The 26974-nt window shown below is 38.4% G+C and overlaps 1 long non-coding RNA gene across 2 annotated transcripts in view; it reads left to right on the top strand.

Moving 5' to 3' along the window:
* The window catches only part of LOC115292090, an 85192-nt gene that overhangs the window by 252 nt on the left and 57966 nt on the right, over positions 1–26974 (top strand). For both annotated transcript variants that reach the window (XR_003908795.1, XR_003908796.1), the window contains exon 2: positions 25124–25232. This is a non-coding gene — a long non-coding RNA (uncharacterized LOC115292090). The remainder of the gene's footprint in view (positions 1–25123; positions 25233–26974) is intronic.

Genomic DNA, 26974 nt, shown 5'->3' on the forward strand with positions numbered 1-26974 from the left:
GCGAAGTGCTAAGAATATATAAGGAGGAGTTAAGCCTAACTACATAATGTCAGAGGAGAGAATTACCAACAGGAGATTTCTTGAAGTACCTAGAATTATTATTCTTTAGCATGTTAAGAAACTCAGTAGTTTCTACTTGGAGTACAACTAAATTTAATAAGGGAAAAAAACCCATTTACTTTTTGAAAAAGTGAATTCCCAATTAATTAAAGATGATCTTGAAAATCATGTTCCGAGATCCATCTGAGTTAACAGCATTTCTACTTTTGTGAGTTTATCTTAAGGATATAATTATGGTAGGGGCACCTGAGAGGCTCAGTCAGTTAAGTGTCCGACTGTTGATTTCTGCTCAGGTCATGATCTCACAGATCATGAGATTCAGCCCTGTGTCAGGCTCCATGCTGACAGTGTGAAACCTGCTTGGGGTTCTCTCTCTCTGTCTCTCTCTGTCTCTCTCTGTCTCTCTCTCTTTCTCTGCTCCTCTCCCATGTGTACTTTCTCACAAAATAAATAAACTAAAAAAAAAAAGTCTATAATTAGGGTATATACACTGGCTTGGTCCAAAGCTGTTCCCTGCAAATAAATCATGCCTAAGTGCCCGTTTTCATCAATTCCCAGAATCAGTTCTCTGAGGGACAACTTTCCCCACTTATACTATCGTGAGGCCATGATAGTTTCCTTCTCTGCTCTTCAGGTTCTGCAAAGCCAATACTCAAGATTTTGTCAGTAACAAAAATGGAATTTAGGAATTTAATTCATCAGGAGCCCTGGCCAGCCACATTGAATGGTATCATGTACACAGTATCAATGTTAATGTTGATGTCTAAACTTCAAAAATGGTGATTTGAGCACACCGGCACACTAGCCATTTACTGAGGAGAGACGGTTTTCATGTCTATCTGCTTTCGTCTCAGACTCTTCCACTAGGCAGATGGTTCCTGGACCATAGGTTTTCAGGTTGGCCTATACATGAGAATTACTTGAGACACTTTAGAAATAAAACATTGCTGTCTCTACAAAAGACCAGTCAAATGAGAATCTCTCAGGTGAAGCTGGTGCTTGTGAATAGGAACTATATTTATGGTTTTTTTTCCTTCCTAATTCCCAGGAAAGCACTTGACATAATCAGATAGTTTAATGACCCAACTTATTCCCTTGTTTATTTATTCATTCACCAAACATGTGTTCTAGGCACTTCTAAGTGCTAGAGATAGAACAAAGAATAAAATGGTCAACTCTTATCAACATTCTAATTGGAAGAGATAGACAAGTAGTATCAAGTGATGATGAAAACTCTAAAAATAAGACACGGTAATGGTATACAACCACATAATTTATCAAATCAAAACATTTTGAGAATAATTAATTATAATTATGCCAAGATAATGCAGTTCAAATCATGACTGCCTTGGATAAACTGAGATACATAGTCATTCTGGCTGAGGTATTAAAAATCTGTAAGGGAATGAGGTGCTTTTTTAAAATGATGTGCTATGCAGGAAAGGCATCTTCTAAATGAAAATATTTAAGCAGAAGCCTGAGGGAGATACAGGAGCTGGCCATGAGGATATTAGAGTCAGAGCATCCCAGGTACACAGAACAGCATATACAGAGGCTCTGAGGTAGAGGTAAGCTTGGCAGGCTAGAGGAAAATCACAGAAGCCAGTTTGATTGGAATGAACAAGAGAGTTCTGTTGAAGAAGTCAAAGGAGTGGCCAGTTTCTTACCTTTTAGGCACATGGTAAAGACCTTGGATTCTACATCAGGCAGAAAGCTATATAATTTACATTTTAAAAGAATAACTGCTGTCTGTAGAAGAATCTTGTAAGATGGCAGAAATGAAAGCAGGAAAATCAGTTAATAGTCTAGAGAAGAGATTATTGTGGTTCAACAAGTGTGGTAACCATGACAGTGATAAGATGTGATTAGATTCTTGCTTTTTCTGCCTATGGCCGCTGATGAATAAGCATGATCGCAAGATCATTAAGGACTCCCCTCCCAACACCATCATGTGTAAGTCAGAGTCTCTCAAAGAGCCTGAACAGCTGTAGAAGCTTTTCATTGGAAGTTTAAGTTTTGAAACAACCGATGAGAATCTGAGGAGCCATTCTGAGCAATGGGGAACGCTTATGGACTGTGTGGCAATGAGAGATCCAAACACCAAGAACTCCAGAGGCTTTGGGTTTGTCACCTATGCCACTGTGGAAGAGGTGGATGCAGCCATGAATGCAAAGCCACACAAGGTGGATGGAAGAGTTGTGGAACCAAAGAGGGCTGTCTCGAGAGAAGATTCTCAAAGACCTGGTGCCCAATTAACTTTGAAAAAGATTTTTGTTGGTGGCATTAAAGAAGACACTGAAGAACATCATCTAAGATATTATTTTGAACAGTATGGGAAAAATGAAGTGATTGAAATCATGACTGACTGGGGCAGTGGCAAAAAGAGAGGCTTTGCTTTTGTAACATTTGATGACCATGACTCTGTAGACAAGATTGTCATTCAAAAGTACCATGCTGTGAATGGTCACAACTGTGAAGTAAGGAAGAACTTTGGTTAGTGCTTCCTCCAGCCAAAGAGGTTGAAGTGGTTCTGGAAACTTCAGTGGTGGTTGTGCAGGTGGTTTTGATGGGAATGACAACTTTGATCATAGAGAAAACTTAAGTGGGTGAGGCGGCTTTGGTGGCCTTTGAGGTGGTGGTGAATATGATGGCAGTGGGGATGACTATAACAGATTTTGTAATAGTGGAAGAAACTTTGGAGGTGGTAGAAGCTATAATGATTTTGGCAATTATAACAATTGATCTTTAAATTTTGGACCCATGAAAGGACGAAGTTTTGGAGGCAGAAGGTCTGCCCCTATGGTGGTGAAAGCCAATACTTTGCCAAACCATGAAACCAAGGTGGCTGTGGTGGTTCCAGCAGCAGCAGTAGCTATGGCAGTGGCAGAAGGTTTAATTACTGCCAGGAAACAAAGCTTAGCAGGAGAGGAGAGCTAGAGAAGTGACAGGGAAGCTACAGGTTACAACAGATTTATGACCCCAGCCTAGCACAGTGGTGGCAAGGCCTAGCTGCTACAAAGAAGACATGTTTTAGACAAGACTCATGTGTATGGGCAAAAAACTCGAGGACTGTATTTATGACTCATTGTATAACAGTTTATTTTAGTTTTTGTTCTGTGGAAAGTGTAAAGCATTCCAACAAAGGGTTTTAATGTAGATTTTTTTGTACCCATGCTGTTGATTGCTAAATGTAATAGTCTGATCATGATGCTGAATAAATGTGTCTTTAAAAAAAAGATGTATTTAGATTCTGGATATATGTTGAGGGTAGAGCTGAGAGGATTTTCTCTTGAATTAGGTTTGGGAATGCCAGGAATGACCCCTCACTTTGTAGCTTGAGCAGTTAGAAGAATGTAGTTGTCATTCATTGAGATGGTGCAGACTATGGGAAGCAGGCTTTTGGGAGCAAGGAAACGAGTGTAGTTGTAGACATGTTAAAATTGAGATATAATAGGGGCACTTGGAGGACTGTTAAGCATCTGACTCTTGGTTTCAGCTCAGGTCATGATCTCACAGTTTGTGAGGTTGAGCCCTGCATTGGGCTCCATGATGACAGAGTGGAACTTGCTTGAGATTCTCTCCCTCCCTTTCTCTCCCCCCCTCCCCTCTCTCTCTAAACAAACATTTTTTTAAAATATTGAGACATGATAGATATCCAAGGTGGAGATAGTTAGTAGGCAGTTGAATAATGAAGACTAGAGCTTAGGGGAGAAGCTGGCACTGCTTGCTACCATGCCTAAGAATATTCACATTTCTAACCATACAGAGCAAACACCCTGATTCCTTCATTAGACAAGAAGGTTAATTAGGAGGGATTAAAAGTATATCTTTTTAAGTAAGTACTGGGCTGGATCCTGCATTTGCAGAGGAAGACGATTTATTTTCACAAAGCCTAGAAGTGAGGTATTGTCCAGTGGTGTGTGTCCACTCGTTACTCTAACAGAGGTAAACTATAATTCCCGTAAGCCTAAGCTAACTTACAGTTCCCATCACCCGGCTTTGTTAGTGAAGATCCCACTCAAGGAAGCCAACTGAATAAGAAATTACTCTGAGGCGAAAGAAGTGAGACAGTTGACATTCATATGTTCTATGAGTTTAGAGGGAAAAAATAGCCAACTCCAATTCAAGCATATGAAAATATGAAAATAAAAAAATCAGTGAAGGCTTATACAAGTTTCTAGTAATATAAGCATAAATCTCATTCTGAAGCAAAATCTTGTATTATCAATTAGAGTTCCCAGTATTTACTGACTACTTGCCTACAAACTCCAAAGAAGCAGCTGTCTTTTACTTTCAAATGCAAAACGGATGGAAATTTACTATATCAGGAAAATCTATATTAAGCAAAAAAAATATTTCCAATATTATTTCCTATATTATTTTGACTTCATCACCTGCCTGAAACTCTTATTTTTTACTTTCTGAGGAGTTAGCTAAATTAAAAATCAAGAATCTGAATGTCTTGTTTTCAGTAATAAGCATGTTTACACTGAAACCAGTGTAGCTTCTTGGTTTTAAAGTCTTGCGAAATCACCAAAATACAATGTTTCTTTGGTCAATAATAATGCTCTTTTGACATGAAATCAGTGAGACCATAAGAAAAAAGAAAACTGAAACTTTTTTAAAAATCAGACTTCAAAAGGCCAGGAAATTTTATCACCAAAACGTTAGGTACAGTCCTGTTGGTGGGCTATTTGCATAGATAAGTGGCCCAGAAAAGGACTTGTTGATTGATGATCATTTTTATTCATTTATTATCTGCTATAAGTAGTTACTGGGCATGCGATGGTTAACAAAACAGATGAGATCCCTACCTTAATTTAGCATATGGAAGAAGACAAATTTTACTCAAATAGTTACTCAAATTAACATATAATTACAAACTTCAGTAAGTGCTTTGAAGAAGAACAGGATGCCATGATAGAGACCAACCTAGACTAGGGGAGCCAGGAAAGACATCTTTGAAAAAGACACATTTGGCTGAGTTCTGGTGATTAAGCCTTAACTAGATCAGAGGGAGGTGGGTAGGAGCAGTTAACAATGATCAGGGGATGGGAACCACAAGTGCAAACCCAGAATTGTGAAGGTGTGGCATGCAGAAGAGAGCCAGTGGGTCTGGAAAGTAGAAAGTGAAAGGGAGAGTGGTTGGAGATAATCTGGGGATGTAGACTTTCAGGCCTAATTAAGAATTCTAACGAAAAATAGGCAGGGGCACCTCACTGGGTCAGTTGGTATAGTATATGACTCATGATCTTGGGGTTGTGAGTTCAAGCCCCATGTTGGGTATAGAGATTTCTTAAAAATAAAAATTTTAGGGGTGCCTGGTGGCTTTGTTAAGTGTCTGACTTTGGCTCAGGTCATGATCTCACGGTTTGTTAGTTCGAGCCCTGTGTTGTACTCTGTGCTGACAGCTCAGAGCCTGGAGCCTACTTTGGAATCTTTGTCTCCCTCTTCTCTGCCCTTCCCCCATTTATACTGTTACTTTCTCAAAAATAAACATTAAAAAATTTTTAAAAAATAAAATATTTATACAAAGACAAAAATAGGCAGTCATTGGAATATTTTAATTAGGAAAATGACTTGTCCATATTTTTATCTTTAAAAGTCAATCTGGGGGGTGTGCCTGGGTCGCTCAGCTGATTAAGCGTCTAACTTCAGCTCAGGTCATGATCTTGCAGTCTGTGAGTTCAAGCCCTGCATCAGCCTCTGTGCTGACAGCTCAGAGCCTGGAGCCTGCTTTGGATTTTGTGTCTCCCTCTCTTTCTGCCTCTCTCTCTCTCTCTCTCTCTCTCAAAAATAAACAAACATTAAAAAAAAGTTTAAAAGTCAATGCTGGGGTAAAGGGAACTTTCACTTCTAGTAATAGATTTAGGAATTCAGGCTAATATTCTTACTAAGAAAACCCACAGAAGTTGGACAAAATATTTAAAAAATCATTCTAGGAGTTAACATGAAGAATGAAGGTAACAAGATCTAAGAGAAAGAAACCCAGAGAGGTGAGAATATTTAGAGCCACTTTTCCCAAAGAGGTGGCTGAGAAGCTGAACAGAACTTTTGACAGATTAACAGGGGAAGAGGTATAAAAGCTGAAGCGTGAGGAAGGTTAAGGGGAGTGACGACACGCTATAAGTTGGGACCCAAAGGACAACATTGGAGTAATGGTAAACCAGAAATAGACTGTCCCTTCCAGCTTCAAATCCTCTCAGGTCCTCCAATTGGATTAAGGTGATCTAGGGTTGCTAGTGGCCTTAATCTTTTGCCAGAAGCAAATATAAACCCTCCTTAGAGAAAGATATTATTCTAGACCTCAAACTATTTTTACGGTTATCTAAATCCAATATCTGATACTCAATTAAAACTAATCAGATAAGAATTCACAAATTGATGGGACATGTCAAAGGACACAGAAGCCAGATTGAAGGTTCTGCTAGCTAAAGTAGGGCAATTTATTTATTTATTAATGTTTATTTTTGAGACAGAGCATAAGTGGGGAAGGGGCAGAGAGAGAGAGAGAGACGGATAGACAGACAGACAGAATCAGAAGCAGACTGCAGGCTCTGAGCTGTCAGCACAGAGCCCGATGTGGGGCTCCACTCACGAGCAATGAGATCATGACCTGAACCGAAGTTGACGCCCAACTGACTGAACCACCCAGGGGAAGGAGAGCAATTTGAATGATAAAAATGATGGCAATTCATGATAACATATTGAATAAAAAAGAATCCGTGAATTGATAAAAATACTCAAAGGGCAAAGAGAGGAGGGAAAACTCTTCTTTACAAAGGAATGCCAATTAATAAATGTAGATGGATTGATAACATTAAAAAATAATTTTGTAACCACCAAAATAATAAGTGATAAGGAAATGCTTATTAATGGATGTTAACACTACTGGGTAAACAATTGGAAAATAGGATATTCACATATTCACCAAGTATTTTCTTATATATTATTACCAACAAAAGGAAAGAGGTAATTTGACACTAGAAATATCTGACACACACCACCTTAACCAAATGATTACACTTAAAATGACCATTAACCATATATACCTTCTGATATGGTGAACAGAGGAGGACAAACCATCATCAATGTAGTATTCTTATAAAATATATATACATATATATGTTTTTTATAATTTAGCAAGCATCTACTGAAGTCTCATTGCAGAAAAGTCATCTTTTAGGAGCTGTGGAGAATAAGACCTAAGATGTTATAATAGTGTCTTCTTTAAATTCAAGTTTATAAACTAGTTGGTGCGATAAGTCATCCAATGTAATCATATTAAAAGAGTTATTTTATTTGCCAAAGATTAAAGCAACAATATTTCATAGATTTTTTTTCAAGTGTCTCCCTGGTCATCCAAGAATCTAGCATTCTCCTGTGTAAACTATTATCGATTATTAGTAGAGACAGTTATAACTCTGAAAGCAGTGCTTTTATTAAGACAATTTGATTTGGAAATCTTTAATTTTGCCTACTGAGCTATATATAGAGGTCAATTTACTTGAACACAATGTCAAAATCTGTTATACCTTGGGAACTGTATGGGCACTGGGCATACATCTTCATAGTACTTTGCTAAAAGGCAAATCCTCCCCTGGAAGATGTGTCTTTTTAAACTGCTGGTAGTCATTTCAATTTTAGTTTAAGGACTTTCAGTCTCGAGAGTAGATTTTGATTGGGATAAAGAACATGAGGGCACTTGAGCACCCAAGGGATAAAAAGAGAGACTTTCCTTGAAGCAGTGAAGTGAAGAAAATGGATGATGATTTTCTGTCATTCTTAAGAACATATGGGAGAGTTGAGGGATTTAGTTGTAGAGTTATTTGGTTTTGTTTTTTGCAGAGAAGAGGATTTCTTGGTTACTTGTTGGTTAAGGAGAGAGGTTAAAGAATAAAAAGGAGAAAAGAACATTACAGAAATTTTACCATACCTTACCATAGCTACCTAGAACCTGTCTGGGGAGTAGGAGCAGGTCAGGTGGAAGAAACCAGTTGTAGAACACCAATATTTAATCTAAGCAAGAGAAAACAATTCTACAAATTCAAATAATAGAACATTCTAAAAAAGTCTTTAAAAATATCAGCATCATCCTGGGGTGCCTGGGTGGCTCAGTTGTTGAGTGTCTGACTTCGGCTCAGGTCATGATCTCGTAGTTCATGGGTTCAAGCCCTGCTTTGGACTCTGTGCTGACAGCCTGAAGCCTGGAGCCTGCTTCAAATTCTGTGTTTCCCTCTCTCTCTGCTTCTCCCCTGCTTGTGCTATCTTTCCAAAATAAATAAACATTAAAAAATATATCTATCAATATCATAAGAAGAAAATAAAAAAAAGCAGCACAACTATTCTAGATTAAAGGAAACCAAAGATTATGCTTGATATTTATGTAGATACTGGATATTCAGAAAATGCTACAAAGGATATTATTCAGACAATTGGGGAAATTTGAATATGTACTGAATATTAAATATACTATGGTATCAATGTTTAACTTTTTGAGGATGATGAGAGGTATTGTGGTTATGTAGAAGAATGTCCCTGTTCTTTTTTTTAAATTAAAAAAAAATTTTAATGTCTTGTATTTACTTTTGAGAGAAAGAGAGGGACAGTGTGAGCAGGGGAGGGTCAGAGAGAGAGGGAGACACAGAATCGGAAGTAGGCTCCAGGCTCTGAGCTGTCAGCACAGAGCCCAATGCGGGGCTCAAACCCACTAAATGTGAGATCATGACCTGAGCTGAAGCCAGTGCTTAACTGACTGAGCCACCCAGGCACCCAGAATGTTCCTGTTCTTAAGATAAAGATACATGTTGAACTATTTAGAGGGTGAAGCATCATGATATCTGTAGAGTCCTTTCATATGGTTCAGGAAAAATATATACATATATGCAGTACTCACTTTGCATAGTAGTCCAGCACTCATATGACCATGTAAAGTGAAATTATGCAAAGTGATTTTAATAATCAGTGGAAAAAATTACCATTGTTCATGACCTTTAAACATTTTTGTCAAAACATTATGATGGCTAATTATAAATGTAAGAAAGTAAAACACTAGTAACACTAATTTTTATTTGGTACACTATCATTTAAAACACAAAACATTGAGGATTGAAGTATTGCATTTCTTTGTGAAAAACTTAAATATAATTTGAACAGTTCTTCTGATTATATAATTATTTGGATCAAGCATCTTCCCTGTGTCTTTGCAAATGATCATACTTCTAAGTTTGGGTCTGCTTGCATCAGTTTATCATTTGCACTTATAATGTGAAATATCTTCAAAAGTTCTTTTAGTGAGAAGTCTTTGCCAATGTCACTTCCTCCAGACATTTTCAACCTTTTCATCACAACCACTTTACTCCTTAATCTCAGTAACTTTGCATCCATTGAGTTCTGCTGGCTGTACATATCTAGAGTGTTTCTAATGGTGGCAGGGTCAATAGTCTCAGTTATCTCTTCTGTACCTCCATTTGTGCTTGATTCAGATTTCACTTTCTGCGTTATCACTTTTAATTTCTTTCCTGCACTTTCATCTTTTTGGCCAGTTTCCTCTTTCAAATATCATTTTTATAAAGTGCCTCATGAGTTTATCATGGGGAGAAAAGAAGGCAGCATAATTGCATGCTTTGCTCTCTGTGCTTGAACTGAATATCAGAGGTGCAGGGACCAATCATTGACAAATTTTGAAAGAAATGTTTTGATTGTGCACTGTCACTGATTATAATGGGAATCTGATAATTATAGGGTGATTTGAAGATTGAAACCCTGGCAGTGAAGTTGTCCTTTATGCAATTATAGTTAGTATTCTATGGTAACAGAAATTTAAATCATGCCATGTGTAACTGCCTGTATGTGTGTTTGTATACCTAGATATGTCTGTGGATCTCAATAAAGGATACATAGGTGCCCATTGTTCTATTCTTGCAGCTTTTCTGTAAGTTTTAAACTTAACATAATTAAAGTTGGAGGAAGGAAGGAAGTAGGTCATGAGGAGATAAGACAATGCAATAGAAAACCTAGAGAAACAATAGACAATAAAAGCAGACCAACAGGGTATCCAGAGAATAGAATAGGCTGTGGAACCAAATTGCCTGGGTTTGAAACCCACTTTATGCATCAACTGTGTGATCTTGGGCAAGTTACATAATCTCTCTGAAGAGATGTAATCTGTTTGCTCTTAAAAATAATGGAGATAAAAATACTACCTATTTTATGGGGCAATATGATGATTGAATAATTTGCATATGTGAAATACTTAGAACAATAGTGGTATATAGTAATTATAGTGTAAGCTGTTACAAGTTAAGATGGGGAAGGCTAATATGTTTAGATATTAATAAGAAGCCAGAAGAGGGAGGTTGAAGTTGTAAGAAGGAACAATTAATGGATATAGTTCCAAAAAAGGTGGGAAGATTAAGAAACAGCGGAGTTGGTCTTGGACTAAAGAGCATCTCTATTTTAACAGGAGGAGATGAGAATAGGATGGCTAAAGGTGTTGGTTAGGTAATAAATTTGCTAAGGAGAAGGTGTTACAAGATAAGGACTTCGGGTTTCTCCAGGAAATAAAAGGGGAGTTATTTTCAGAGAGTGAGCATTAAGTAGGGGAACACTTGAAACTGCCCTTGTAGAGAGCAAGAGAGCCAGTTGACCAAAGAAATATAACAGACTTGTTGGCAGTGTTGAGGGCCCAGAGCTAGTCACCTGAAAATTAGTCATATTAACTTTTGTGTTTCTCAGAGTGATACACAGTTGCCTCAGTGGTGGGGGCTGTTAAGTTCCTCCAAGATTGAAGTTTTCCTAGATTGATGTTATGAAACAATAAAGAGACAAAGGAAATTAATATATTGGCAAAAAGGATTACTGAAAGTATGGACCATGAAATCTAACCTGGGGGTGAGGGAAGCAGGAGAAGGTTAGCGATGAGACAAAGTAAAGGAGACGGTAAATCAGAGAAGGCTCCCCTTGAGGTCAAGTAATGGTCCTAGTGAGAATTGTTTAACAAGCAAACTAGCCATTTTCTAAATTAGGGATCAGTGTTCTGTGTAAACAAGATGTTTAATTGGAACTCTTTGGTTTTAGTTTTGGCTGGTGCCCTAAAGACTAAGAAAACAATAGGTGCTATAATGAGAATTATATTGCCTATGCGGGACCTGCAAAGAGATGGTCAAACTGGTTTTATGACCCTTAATCCGTCAACCACCTGGAGTGTGTGCAAGCACTGGAGTTGAACAATTGAAAGACAAGTTTTCTTTGGAGAATTGTTGGAGTACCTTGGCCTTTTCTTCCCCTCTATCCTACGTGAAGGGAGTGGTGCTCCTCTTATACCATGAGAGACACTTTGAGGAAACCGTTTGAAGAGCTTCAAATATGCCTCCTTGAGTTTGAAGAGTATAAGGGCTGGGAAGAGAAGCTCTGACCAAATTGGGTGTGTGTGGTGGCAGGATGGGATTGAGTGGGTTGGGGGCGAGGGGTGGGCGTGGTGGTGGATGTAAAGCTGCATTGGGAGCAGGCTACACATCCACCAGCAGCTGTGTGTGTGTGTGTGTGTGTGTGTGTGTGTGTGTGTGTGTGTGAATATTTCTCCTGGGCAGATGCAGAGCTGTGGGAAGAGCCAGTCTGGAGCTATCTCAGTTTGCATGACTAGCTTGAGGGAGTGGCCACCAGATGGCCAGGGGCTGAGGGAGAAACATTGCCTCCATCGTGGCAGCTTACTGGAGTGATCCAAGTGGGAAATATCTCCTCAAAACTCACAAAAAATGAGGGTGCCTGGGTGGTTCAGTCGGTTAAGCGACCGACTTCGGCTCAGGTCATGACTTTGCAGTTTGCAGGTTAGGGCCCCACATCAGGCTCTGTGCTGACAGCTTGCTCAGAGCCTGGAGCTTGCTTTGGATTCTGTGTCTCCTTCTCTCTCTGCCCCTACCCCGTTTGTGCTCTGTCTCTCAATAATAAATAAATGTAAAAAATAAAAATTTAAAAAAAACTCACAAAAACTGGCCAAAGGAAAGAGTGAATAATGGGATTCTGCCATACCAAAGGCTGCCATGGTGGATTGTGTATGTGCCAATAAAGTGAAACTGTGACAACCTCTTCTCTCTCCTCTTGATCCAATCCTGGAGGATAGAGGCAGCTGAACTGGAATAGGATGGAGAGGAAAGAGGAAAGAGAAGTTCTCTCCCTCCACAGGCTTTTCATTAAGCAGCAGTAACAAGATGAGGGAGGAGAGGAGCTTTAGCTTCGAATATAGTTCAAATTATGTTGAACATTTAATGATTGCACTGAGACTATTCTCGTGACTGAGTTCCAAGAAGAATTTTTATGACCTGAACCAGAAAAGTTAGTGGTGTGCTCTAGTAGCAAAGAAAACAAAACAAAAACTAGCTTAGAAAGGGAGTTGAAAGTGCAATTGGGAGCAAAAAAGAACTCACTTTATAATTCTGGCCTCTAGAGTTGCAGCTCATTTGCTGTGATATTGATTACTCCAGATTAGTGAGATAATGTTCGCAAGGTCCAGAACGTGGCTGTGGGTGGGGCAGGCTATGGTAGAGTGGAAAAGAAGGTCATTGAGAGTGAAGAGGTCAAGAAATGAGAGGTCTGGTGTTGGAGGAGTCATCTTTATGGATGGCAAATGTTGGGGTAGAAAGACTACAAGCTATGTGCCAGTGGTTCTTAAACTTGGGAGTGTATTAGAATCACTTAGAGGGCCACTGATTGAGACAGTTTTGTTGAATTAGGATAGGGCCAGGGCTTATATACATTTTTATTAAGTTCCCAGGTGATCTTGAATATACTACAAAGTTTGAGAACTATCGCCCAATATTTAGTGGAGAGAAGTAACTGGTTAGTAAATAACAGTATCTACCAAAAGAAAGGAAGAGAGGGTAGCTTAGCCAAATGGCAGAGGCCCCTAGGATGCAATTTTTTGTATAAAAGGGTAAGGAAGTAGTGGTCTGGAAAGAGTAATAGAGACAAGTAACCTCCTAACCCATTATCCATAATTACTACATTCCTCCTTCCCTCCAGCTCTCCTGTGAAAATTTATGAGTGTTATGTGTTGACTTTTGTCTCCTCAAAAAAAGATACATTACAGTCCCAATCTCTAGTACCTTAGGATGTAAACTTATTTGGAAATAGAACCACAAAAAATTGGAAATAGATATAATTAGTTAAGATAAAGTCAGAGTAGAGTAGTGTAGGATAGGCCTCGAATAGTGTAGGCCCCTAATCCTATATAAGTGGTATCCTTTAAAAAAAAGATGGCCATGTGCAGACACAGAGAATGCCATGTGATGATGAAAGCAGAGATTGGTGTTACAGAGCTGTAAACCATGGAATGTCAAAGGTTTCTGGCCAACCGCCACAAGCTAGAAAGAGGCAAAGAAGGATTTCCTTACAAGTTTCAGAAGAAGCAAGGCCATAGTAACACCTTGATTTTGGGCTCCTGACCTCCAGTACCAGACCATACATTTCTGTTGTTTTAAGCCACCCGTTATGACACTGTTATGGCACCCCTAGGAAACTAATACTATTGGTGTACTATAAATCATCTCTTACATTCTTCCCATGATGTGTCCCTGCCCCTTTCCACTGAACATACAGTTTCAGGACAAAGAGAAACCATATATAAGTCAATGGATGTCACTAGAACAAGAAAAAGTTCACTGCTTCTCCACCTACTTAAGCTGAAACACAATATTCTTTGTGTTCTTGTTGGAGTTTGAGCCCCCACACTGACTTCTGCAATTATTATTGACAAATGAGTCAGTTCATACAAAACAGCAACTTATTTGAGTAGGTGTATGTTAAAGTTATTTTGAAAAAAAGGAAAAGAAGCCTATAAAATATACCCATGCGCGCTGCTCGCATAAGAAAGCATTCGCATGAGGAATCCTAAAAGTCTTCATTAAAGGGCTGAAAAACTTTTTGGCAGTTATATGTAAGGGGTTCCATTTCCAAAAGCTACCCCCCACCTCTGATTCTTATAGTTCTTCTCTTTTCCCCAATATTGAAAGAAAATCTTAGGCCAAGGACTGGCCCAAGAGATCACACTAACTGACCCCAGGAAAGACTAAGTTCCGTTCACAGCATATCTCACTAAGCTTTCTATAACCTGCCACAGTCCCTAAGGGGGTTCAGCTGCCCTCTGATGTGTTGGTTCAAGATATACCTTGCAGCCCAGAAATGCTCCCTCTAGAAATTTAATTTACACCCCAAAGGGCCAAGTAAAGGACTTATAGATTCTAGAGAGAAGGTAGAATAGTTACTCGGTGAGTTGAGTAGTCCAAGATGAGTGTCCAAAAGAGGGATCATGTGCTAAATCTTTTACATCAGACCTTGAACTTGGACAAGGTTCATTAAAAAGGCATCTGTATAAGAGATTCTTGTCCCAGCTTTGCACATACATGGTTTAAAAATCCTCCAGTCATAATCCTGCCTTCTGCTAGACGTTTTCACTTGGATACTCTCTAGCCCTGTAAAGCTCACCATACCTAAAACCTTAGTGCATCTCAGCCCCATTTGCCTCCCCCATATCTGTCTCCTCTTGAATTTCCTTTTCTTTAAATGTTTGTTTATTTTGAGAGAGCGAGAGCACAAGCAGGTGAAGAGCAGAGAGAGAGGTGGACAGAAGATCTGAAGTAGGCTGTATGCTGACAGCAATGAGACTGATGTGGGGCTCATACTCACGAACCTCGAGATCATGACCTGAGCTAAATTTGGACATTTAACCAACTGAGCTACCTAGGCACCCCAAATTTCTTTTTTATATGTTCTTCTAAACTACCAAAGAGTTATTTGCTTGTACTTTCTCAAACACACCCATTCCATCTCACCTGCTCTCCAATCTGTCTTCAGTATCCTTCACATTCCTGAAACTGCCTGCTTGTGGCATGACCCCTGTGACATCCAATATAATTAGTCACCTTACTCTCCTCATGGCTGTATCTCAGTAATGTCAAACTGCCTACTTCTCAGCTGACCGTTCTCCTTTCGTGACCTCTGGTATATTACACATCATGGTTTCCTTTCCACTTCCTTTCCCTGTTCCTCTCTGTCTCCTTACATTTTCCTCTTCAATCTCTAAAATATGGAGTTCCTCTAACATATCTTTAAATACTATCAGTATATGCTGATCAACCATATATTTAATAGGCTCCAGACTTGTAAATAGTAATTACTAATTTGATATCTCTCTCAATGACTATCAGCATTTCAAACATAATATAGCCCAACCAAACTCTTAATTCCCTTTCAAGTCCTCCCAGCTTGACCTGTTCTTCCCCAGTCTTCTCAACTCAGTAAATGCAATTGCCTCAGCCAGAAACTTCTTCCTTTACCTCATCTCCTAGCTGATCCGTCTGTAAACCTTATGGTTCCTACCTTCACAATAAATGTCAAATGTACTTCTCTTTATCCCCCTGCTACCACTTTGGTCTAAGTCAACACCTGGTCTCCAAATTGATTTCTCTGACACACCTCTTACTACCCTTACCTCAATGCTAGGCTCTTCATCCAGAACAGTCAGAGAGTAAACTCTTAAGAGCTTCCAAATATGACCTACAAGGCCACACATAGTTTGGCTTTTCTAGCCTCTCCACACTCATCTCATTCTGTGCTCTCCTGTGCCCACAGAACTTAAACCTGCTGTCTTTTCAGTTCCCCAGACCAGCCTGGCTCTTTCCTGCCTCAGGGCTTTTGCATAAACTGTTCCCTTTCCTTGAACACTCTGTCTACTTCTTTAATGTGTATTCCCTTTAGCCTAATTACACTTGATATTAGGTACATGGATTGATATGGAGTAGGCTCTCAGTAAGTATTTCCTGAAATATTCAGGGCAACAAATGGATCTGACCTGAACATTCCTCCAGCAATCCATTGGTCAGTGAGTAGGACAAGGTGAAAGCACTTACTCTGTGCCAGAAAATGCCTGTTAGAAAAACAGAATGAAGTTCAGGGACGACTGGGTGACTCACTCAGTTAAGCATCCTACTTCAGCTCAGGACATGATCTCATGGTTCGTGAGTTCAAGCCCTGTGTTGGGCTCTGTGCTGACAGCTCAGAGCCTGGAGTCTGCTTCAGATTCTGTGTCTCCCTCTCTCTCTGCCCTCCTCTGCTTGTGCTCTGTCTGTCTCTCTCTCTCTGTCTCTCTCTCTCTCAAAAATAAAGAAACATTAAGCAAAGAAAAGAAAGAGAAACAAAATGAACATCTAAGTCAGGTCCTCCTTTTCCTTAGGGATTCTACCATCTCATTGGACAGGTAAGATAGTAACCAAAATATTGAAAGACTATTTAGCTAGCATGAGACAATGTAAATGCTTTCAGAAAGAGGTTGGGTATAAATCACAAATAATAAATACCCACTTATGCAGCAGCAGTAAAGAACGATGACTACTTATCAAATGATTAATACAGACTCCTGATTCCCATCATTTTCATCCCAAGGATTTGATTCACTATACTTTTTCTGTAAGGACCTCATATTTTTAAAACTATCTGTCTAGTAAACAAACTACATTCATCATGTAATAATTTACTTTTCCATTTCTAACTAGATGTATATAAGCCCTATTTAGAGCATTTAATGAGCATGCTATAAAAATTGGAAGCCAAAAGTAGGCCCAGGTTGCTGTGTATTAGTATTGTTAAAATTTTACTGGGGTTTTTAAAATATTTAAAATATCCTGCAGACTCCCACCTGGTATTCTATTCAAAGCTTTAGCCTATGTAAAGAAAATAATACACACAGTTCACTTATCTTTTCTTCAGAAAAATCTCCCTGTGGCTCTTTGTTGATTGTTAACTGTAAAGTGAGTTGGATTCCTTGAGGGAGAGAAACTCTTATCGTCATGCTATTTTGATAAGAAGGTAATGGAAGTTTAGGTAGTCTACTGGAGCCAAAACATACAACCAGACGGCAGAGCACTGGTCAACAGCAGACCAGATGCCTCCGTGGAATCTAACAAGCCTCCTCTTTTCTCCACTGGTTGCCGTGCAGCAGTAGAGAGGGTAATGAAAAGGAAATAAATGAATAAAACTTTTCTTTGCAGTAAACTATTGGGTATCTTTTTATTCTATCTTTATGATAGGAAGTAGTAATACTATGTACTCATCAAAACTAATTCAATCACTAAACTCTTTTCCCTCTCTAGTTGTTAGGTTATTTTAATCACTTTTAGACACCATTAGTTCTTAAGTAATTTCCTTTAAGGAAAGGAGAAACATGTAAATATTTTATATCCATAAAATGAACACTCATTCAAGTGCTGTAAGTGTCTGAAAATAAACTAATGATACTTGTCAAGTTGTCACTTTGAGAACATTTCCTAAAAACTGACCATATCAACAAAATTGGTATTTTTATGGAACTGTTCAAGATAAGCAAGCAAATCATGTTATGTAAGTTCTAAAGACAAGGAATGCTAATCATATAGTTATTGAGCAATTTAACACCAGAATTCAAGATTTTTCAATTCATAATTTTACTAACAGGTGCTGAATCTCCTATATTTTTATAGCTTTAGTGTGGGAAGTAAGCTATAGTGTAGTGGGTGGAAATTTTCTCTTACTAGACAAATGCTTGATAGATCAAGATTTTTTCGTGAATGCACCACACAATGAATCCAAATTTTCACTTCTTCTGTCAAGATGTTCCACAAACATCCCCATCTTAAAACTGTAAAGGACACTACAAATGAACATCTTCCTCCACATTTTAGCCATCAACGAAAGAACTGTAGTGAATCTTCTGAGGTTATATATAGCCTCTGCAGAGCTGAAATCCAAAGCTGTCGCCTCTCTTTCATTAGGAGTATGTATAAATTTTATCTTTTATTGTGGCAAAATATACATAACATAAAACATACCACTTTAAACATATAATTCAGTGGCATTTACTGCATTTACAGTGTTGTGCAACCAGCATCAAAACTTTTCTATCACTCCAAACAGAAACTCCATACCATGGTATATTTGATGCAACATGTTCAGTAAGTGTTTATTCAGCTCATCTCTCTCTCTCTATACACACACACATACACACACACACACACACACACACACACACACAATATTCACTATGTGTATCATCCTAGACTTGATACAGGAGAGGAACAATGAATAAGATATGATGAAGAAGAGTGAACCACACAGTGGCTGATTTTCAAATTTGTGCCTTTCTGTGAATAGCCAGGTGACCAATGAAATAATATTAATATTTGCCATTTAATCTAAGAGCTTTATATATATTAATTCATTGAATCTCTGCACAATCCTATGAAGTAGGTACTTTATTTATTTTATTGCCACAGGAGATAAAACTGAGGCAAAGGGAGATTAAGTAATTTGTCCAAGGTCACACGGCTAATGAGAGTGGGAGCTCATTTCCAATCCAAAGTTGAGACTATGTGCCCTTAAAGAACTACCTGTAACTTTTTTTTTTTTTAAAGAAAGAGTGAGAGAGTGAGCCAGGGAGAGGGGCAAAGGGAGAGAGAGAATCTTAAGCAGCCTCCATGCTCATCACAGAGCCCAACCTGGGACTCAATCCCATGACCCCAGCATAATAACATAGGCTGAAATCAAGAGTTGGACGAACACTCAACCATCTGAGCCACCTAGACACCCCTACCTGTAACTTTTTACAAGATAAATTTTATTGATGTATAATTCCCATAAAATGCACCTAATTTAAGTAATGGGTTTAATGAATTTTAACAAGTAAATACAACCATGTGACAACCACAGTCAAGAAACCACAAATTTTCATCATGATAAGATGTTCCTTTGTACCTGTTTTCAGTCCAGACTCCCTGACCCACAACTCCTTATGCAACCACTAATGTTCTTTCTGTAACTATAGATTAGATTTTGCCTTTCTAGAATTTCATAAAGATGGAATCATATATATGTACTCTTTTACGTTTCTAGTTTCTTTTGCTCAGATACTGTTTGATACCATGGATAGTGTTGTATGCATTAGTTCCTTTTAATAGCTGAGTAATATTCTTTTTTTGTGGGTCTCTTATAGCTTATCATCTGTCTATAGACACTTAGGTTGTTTGCACCTTTGAATACTATGAATAAAGCTGCTGCGAATATTCATGTACAGATATATACTGATACATGTTTTTATTTGTCTTGGGTAAATAACTGTGAATGGGATTTACAGGTCATATGGTAAGTGAATGTTTATCTTTTTAAGAAACCACCCAGTTATTTTTCAAAGCATGTATAGCATTTTATGTTCCCACTAGCAATATATGACACTTCTAATTGCTCCATGTCCTTGCTAACAGTTGGTATTTCAGTCTTTTTAATTTTAGCCTTTCTAGTGGATATGCAGTGCTGACCCATTGTGGCTTTACTTTGCACTTCCTTGAAGGCTAATGATATGGAGCATCTTTTCATGTGTTTACTGTCCATTTATAGATCTTCGTTTGTCAAGTACCTGTTCAAAGCATTTGCTCCTTATTTCATTGGATTGTTTTATCTTCATAGTATTGAGTTTTAGGAGTTCTTTACATATTTTGGATGCCTATCTTTTGTGAAATGTCCACTTTGTAAATATTTTCTTCCAGTTTGTGGCTTATCTTTTTCTTTAATATTGTCTCAGAGCAGAGGTTTTTTTTTTTTAATTTCAGTGAAGTTTTTTCATTTCTTAGGATTTTCTCTCTCCCATGTTTTCTCATGCAGTCAATTGCAGGCTTTTGTAGACATCCTCACTCAGCTCTAGGAAGTTCCCTTCTCCTGATTTGCGGACAGATTTTATTATAAATGAAACATTTATCAAATGCTTTTTCTTACCTATTGAAATGATCATATTGTATTGTCCTTTATTCTGTTAATATGGTGAATTACATCAATCAGTTTTTGAACTTCAACCTCCTTTCCCAGGGATAAACCTCGCTAGATAATGATATAATATAATTTTTAATACTACTGGATTCAATTTGATAATATTTTGCTAAGAGTCTTTGCATGTACATTCATGAGTGATATTGGTCAGTGGTTTTCTTATTTAACAAGTTTTGATATTAATAATGTTGCTTTTGTAAAATGAGTTGGAACATATTCCTTCCTAACTTCTATTTTTTTAAAGAGTTTGTATAGAATCAATATTATTTTTCCTTCAATGTTTGATGAAATTCACTAGTAGAACTATCTGAGTTTAGACTTGGGCTCAGATTAGGACTTCAGTTTTTATTTTTATAAAATATTTTTAATGTTTATTTTTGAGAGACAGAACACGAGAAGGGGAGGGGCAGAAAGAGAAGAAGACACAGAATCCAAAGCAGGCTGCAGGCTCTGAGTCCTCAGCACAGGACCTGATCCCACAAACTGTGAGATCGTGACCTGAGCAGAGGTCAAATATTAAACCAACTGAGCCACCCAGGTGCCCCAGGATTTCAATTTTTAAAACAAATATTAGGAATTCAACTTCTTTAAATTTTTTTAGTGTTTTATTTATTTTTGATACAGAGAGAGACAGAGCATGAGATGGGGAGGGGCAGAGAGCAGAGAGAGAAGGAGACACAAAACCGGAAGCAGGCTCCAGGCTCTGAGCTAGCTGTCAGCACAGAGCCTGACGCGGGCTTGGACCCTTGAACGTGAGATCTGACCTGAGCTGAGGTTGGAGGCTTAACCGACTGAGGCACCCTGGCTCCCCTCAACTTCTTTAATAGTAAGCAGATTTTCTATTTCTTCTTGAATCAATATTGATTTTATCTTTTAAGGAATTTGTTAATTTAAGTTGTCAAATTTATTGACAAAGGTGTTCATATTACTTTATTATGCTTTTAATATTTATAGAATCTGTAGTGAAATCCCTTCTTTGATTTCTAATATTGGTGTCTTCTTTCTTCTTGTGTATTGATTTTATTGATCTTTTCAAAGAACCAGCTTTTGGTTTAACTGATTTTCTCTTTTATATGTGTTCTGTTTGATTGATTATTGTCCTTATTATTTTTTTTCCTCCTGCTTACTTTGGTTTAAGTTCTCTTCTTACAGCTCCTTAAGTTGTAAGCTTTGATTCCTGATTTTAGACCGTTCTTCTTTTTTAATGTAAGATTTTAAGGTATAGATCTCCTTGCAAGGACTGCTTTTGCTGTACCACACAAATTTCGCTATGTTCTGGTTTCATTTTCCTACTATTCAAGATGTTTTCTCATTTTCCTGTGTTTGTTGATATAAAGGCTTAGAAGGGTGTAATTTCCAAATCTTTAGGGATTTTTCAGATATCTTTCTTTTATTGGTTTCTAATTCCTTTATAGTCAGAGAATATACTGAATTATTTTAATTAAGACTTGTTCAATGACCAAGAATATAGTTTATCCTGATACTTGTTCTGTGTGCACTTGAAAAGAAGGTATGTTTTGCTATTGTTGGATGGAATAGTCTATAAATGCCAATTGGATCAAGTTGGTTGTTGTTCAAGTATTCTATGCCCTTATTGACTTTTCTGTCTGTCTGTTCAACCAATTGTTGAGAAAGAAGTATTGAAATACCTGACTATAATTGTGGATTTGTTTATTCTATTCTATTTTCCCTTCTATTCATTCTCACTTCATGTATTTTGAAGCTGTTATAATGTGTGATCAAGGACACTCCATTCTGGCTGGTCAGAACTAAAATGTCTTTTAGGCCTGTCTGAGTGTTGGACATTGGCTAACAGCTCACCAGTCATTATATAAGTGCTTACAGTGTGCCATATACTGTGCTTATCAATATAGGCTAGGTTAGGCTGTGATAACAAGCAACCTCCAAAGTTAAATGGCTTAAAACCTGTCACAAGTTATTTTTTCTTGCTTGTATTACATGCCCACTGCATGTTGCCTGTGACTATTCTATATTCTCTTTGAGACTTTAGTGATAGAACAGTTTCCATCTGGAGCACTGCTGGTCATTATGGCAGAGGGAAAAGAAAACATGGCAAACCATGTACTGGCTCTTAAATTCTCCACCTCAAAGTGTCATATGTCACCTCCATTCATTCTTCATTTACCAAATCAAGCCTCATGGCCAAGGCTGACATCAGTAGGCTTGGAGGGTCTAATCCTCCCCCAGGTAGGAGCACCAAATATTTGTGAATACAATAGTCTATCACACTGTGTTAAACATTAAAACATTTCTCTTTTAATATTCATTAACAACCTTCTAGAAATAAGTACTATTATTATTTCCATTTTACAGAAGAAGAAACGGGCTCAGAGAGTAACATGGCAAAAGCCAAGTAATAATCAAATGGTGGGGCCTGGATCCAGCTTTGTTGACCCCATTCTAATTGTGCTGTCATGCCATAAGAAATGGAAAAGGAAGGGGTGAGCAAGTTTGGAAAGGAGTATAGCAAGGAGAAAGGAAATGAAGGGAGATCCTGAAAATATTTGAAACTACTTCCTATGGAAATATGATCTGGTGGTCAGAAAAAGGTTGGACAAGAGAATGTAGAAGGATGGAAAGGCAAGAAATTCCTCTTAACTCAGTTTTTCCCAGTCCACACCTCATTGTCCATCCTATATCACATGACCTTATCTCATGTCATCCCTAGAAAGCCCAGCTCCTGTCTCACATTCCAAAGACCCCAACCCTGTTACCTACATTGAAGTTCCCTCAAGTCCCAGCCTATGTTGATTATTCTGTTTATATGATACAAGAAAAAAAAGGGTTACTACATATATTTAGCATCGACCAAAGATATTTCCATCTTTTAATCCTGGAATGTTGTAAAAATCCAACACTTGACAATTTTCTATTATTTCCTCTGGAAACATGTATGTCAGTGATTTATGTGAATAAAATTGCCCTTTGAACCAAAATCTATATACAAAGCTTTCTGAAGCAATGATGTGAGAATTAGAGGTGGGTATAGCTTACTGACACAATGTTAGAATTCTATCAAAAAGAAAAACTAAACTGGAAATATTAGCATTTATTTAAAAGGCTTAAAATCTATATTTTATAAAATGCTCATACAAAAATGTTAGATTCATACAAGTAAGTGAGCTGGGGAAAGAAATAGATAAATTCATTCAAGAGGCTATTAAACTAGTAAACAGATACGTGAAAACTAGTTCAATCTCGCTAATGTAAAAGATAAATACAAATTAAAACAAGAACCCTTTTACATTGTTTAAAGGGGGGTACAACTTTCTAAATGTCACTACTCAGTCACTTTTTTTTTCAGTGAAATTATTATAATCTTATAGTGCCGGTATTACTTTTCGTTGAAAATCACATGGTAGCAACATATAGCAAGCTCTTATGGGTGAAAGGTCAGCTTGTTTAAGCCTATGTTATTTCTGAAATGAACTTTGAGTTTGTCACAGCATTCTCGTGGGGGGACTGCAACCACTCGATAAACCTCTGATGGAAAAGGGTGAAGACCATGGGCAGGGCCCTCGGAGCCTGTTGGTTACTGAGTGAAATAAAAACCTCCTCGCATCTAGGCTTTTGACTTTTATTTATCCTACCTCCTACAATGTATTCTGAAGAAATAATCCATAAGGAAAAAAGCCAAAATAGCAATGATTAGCCACAGTGTTAATTATTATGGAAAAGATTACAAAATAAATGCCCAGTAGCAGGGGAATAATTAAAAATATGATGTAGATGTTATAATTCAAATTACAACTTGAATACAATTACAAATTACAGCAACATGGAACATGCTTCTAGAAAGTACTAATTGAAAATGGGAAAATGCACTCATTGCAATTATTCACCAGAGCTAGAAGGGAGCTGGGTCAAATGTACAGTTAGCTCTGCTGAGGTGACAACATTCTGAGCCCAAGTTCTCTCTCACTTATTTAGATTTATTGTATAATACAGATAGAATATTTATGTAAAAGGAATTCTATTTTTAGAGAAAAGGAGAAATAGGACACTATGACCCTTTTCTACTCAGCTTCTCGTTAGAGGCTCCAGAATTTCATTAAAATGAAAAATTCAAAATCCTCTTTATTTTTGGTATATCCTGATAAATATATTATAAGCTTACTCTGAATCTGAATTGGTCATCCTCATGGGAGGATTTACATGTAGATAAATAGCACTTATGTTAATCCATTTAGCTCCAAAGACTATAAGGGGAATGTGTACTAATCATATCGTCTGCTCTGCTCGTTAAGTTTTTTAAATCACAGGGATATATGCAGGGTGTTTATAATATCAGAAAGTGCAGGAGAAACTTAGATTTCTGTTTTCAACTACAGCTACATTTCAGGTGAGGAATCTCTCCATTTACAACAGCGAGCTTAACTGTTAATCTAAACAAGTACAATAAATACACAAGCTTATCTCGGTTTCCAATATTTTGGATACTCTCATAGTGTTTTTACTGTACTTTTTAGATTAACAATTGGGCCCATTGCATTACATTTAGAGATGCTTCACCTGAGGAGGGGTTTGGAGGTTGAAGAAAAACATTTAGCATATTATTTGGAAAGTAACTACTGTTTACTGACAAATATATCTGACTTTTTTAAACATCCTATGGTGTCTTACTGTTAGCTTTAAATTTCATCAATGGCAAAAAATAGAACAGCGAGGTTCCCAAACCAGGAGGATGGGAGAGTAGAGTAAAGGGTAGGACAGGGGGGAGGAAGAAAAGGAGCTGAAGTTTTTGTGCTGTCTTGACTGAAGAAAGGTTTAAACAGAAACCCTGAAATGAGTTGTGGACTCACTGATCGATTGGGAGAGGGGAGTGAACAGAGGAGGGGAAAGAAAAATGTGCCCTCCAGCACTTCTGGGAACAGCTTTCTTAGTATTCACACATTGAGACCGAGGCCAAATTGTGAGTAGATAAAGCTCCAGAAACACTTCTCTCTTCTTGGTAGCTCTCCTAGCCTTCAGAGATAACAGCAGAAACTGTGCATGTGTATGTGTGTGTGTGTGCGCACGCATGCGCGCCCACATGTGCGTGGTGGGGATGGCAGCAGAGGCAGTGGTATGAGGAAGGAGAGAAAAATCTCAGAGAAGATAATGAGGCTGTGGAGTGTGGGAGCCCAGAGCAGAAAATACTCTTGTGCTTGAGAGAACAGGAAGGCGTATATATAAATGTGTGTGTATCTCTTTTTAGATCCTTTCATTCAGGAGGCATCTCCCTGGAGACGGAGGAAATGGTAGGAGTCCCCTGAGGTGCTGTCAGCTCCACTTGCAGAACTTCTGGAGAAAGAGTGAAATACCAGGTAAAGGAAATGCCTCCAGCACGCTCCTAGGGAGAGTCAGGACTGGCAGGACTGGGGAGGTGAGAGGAACCCTTGACCGAATAAGTTGGAGACATTTCCAGATGTGGCTCCCTTCCCACTCTCAACTTCACAGAACTAGTGCCCTTGACAGGAAGGAAAACTGCCTTGTCCTGTGGCCCATTTCAGCTCCAGGACAGCTAGAAGGATGTTCTCCACATTCGTGCTTTTACCTTCTTTACTTCCAGGCAAACTCTAAAGCCCCCAACCTCAAAGAAGGGCCATTCTTGAGGCAGTGCTGGTAAGTCCAGGTTAGAGGGACTTGGAAGCTATGCTGCCAGACACTCTTATCAACCACCCTACCCAACCCTTGTGTCCATGCTCCTTCAGAGGTTTACTTCGGACAAGGGCCATTAGGACAGAGGAAGACTGTGGGGTTGAACCACATACCATACATCTGAAACAGCCTTCTTTGCTACTCTTTCTCACTGCAAATGTAAAATAATCCATTGGCAGATTCACTTCTGTGGTCCTACTTATATCATTGCTTCTGGGACCATGTTGTAAACAAAACCCTGAGAAACAAACCTTTAGAACACAGACTCTTTAAAGAATGGGGTCTTAGAGACTCTATAAATGCAACCTATTTACCACAACAAGCATTTCTTATATATCTTACACAAGGCTGGGAGGTGCTTTGTATCTGCTTTCACCAATAGGGCCACTGATGCTGGTGCTACAGGATGGTTTTAGGTTGTATACTGACAAGGCAGCAAATGCCATTGACTTACCATGAAAAAATTACCACACTTCTTAATTCTCTTTCTGATTACACCAAAGACAAGGTCCCAGCTTAGACCTAGATCTTTAACAGTGTTCTAAATTTACTTACTGCTATTACTACTGTTCTAATAAGTATAGGCCAAGAGCTTTTTTTTTAATAGTTTATTGTCAAATTGGTTTCCATATAATACCCAGTGCTCTTTCCCTCAATGCCCTCCTCCATTACCACTACCTCTTTTCCCCTTCCCCCTCCCCCTCAGCCCTCGGTTCCTTTTCAGTATTCAATAGTCTCTCAGGTTTTGCATACCTCCTCTCCCCAACCCTCTTTCCCCCTTCCCCTCCCCATGGTCCTCCATTAGGTTTCTCCTGTTCTCCTGTTAGACCTATGAGTGCAAACATATGGTATCTGTCCTTCTCCTCCTGACTTATGTCAATTAGCATGACACCCTCAAGGTCCATCCACTTTGCTACAAATGGCCATATTTCATTCTTTCTCATTGCCATGTGTACTCTATTGTATATATATATATCACATCTTCTTGATCCATTCATCAGGTGATGGACATCTAGGCCCTTTCCATGATTTGGCTATTGTTGACAGTGCTGCTATGAACATTGGGGTACATATGCTCCTATGCATCAGCACTTCTGTATCCCTTGGGTAAGTCCCTAACAGTGCTATTGCTGGGTCATAGGGGAGTTCTATGGATAGTTTTTTGAGGAACCTCCACACTGTTTTTCAGAGCAGCTGCACGAGATTACATTCCCACCAACAGTGTAGGAGGGTGCCCGTCTCTCCACACCCTCACCAGCATCTATAGTCTCTTGATTTGTTCATTTTAGCTACTCTGACTGGCGTGAGGTGGTATCTCAGTGTGATTTTGATTTGTGTTTCCCTGATGATGAGTGATGTTGAGCATCATTTCATGTGCCTATAGGCCATCTGGATGTCCTCTTTGGAG

The sequence above is a fragment of the Suricata suricatta genome, chromosome 5, assembly GCF_006229205.1.
Source record: "Suricata suricatta isolate VVHF042 chromosome 5, meerkat_22Aug2017_6uvM2_HiC, whole genome shotgun sequence".
In the NCBI taxonomy this organism is placed as follows: domain Eukaryota; kingdom Metazoa; phylum Chordata; class Mammalia; order Carnivora; family Herpestidae; genus Suricata; species Suricata suricatta.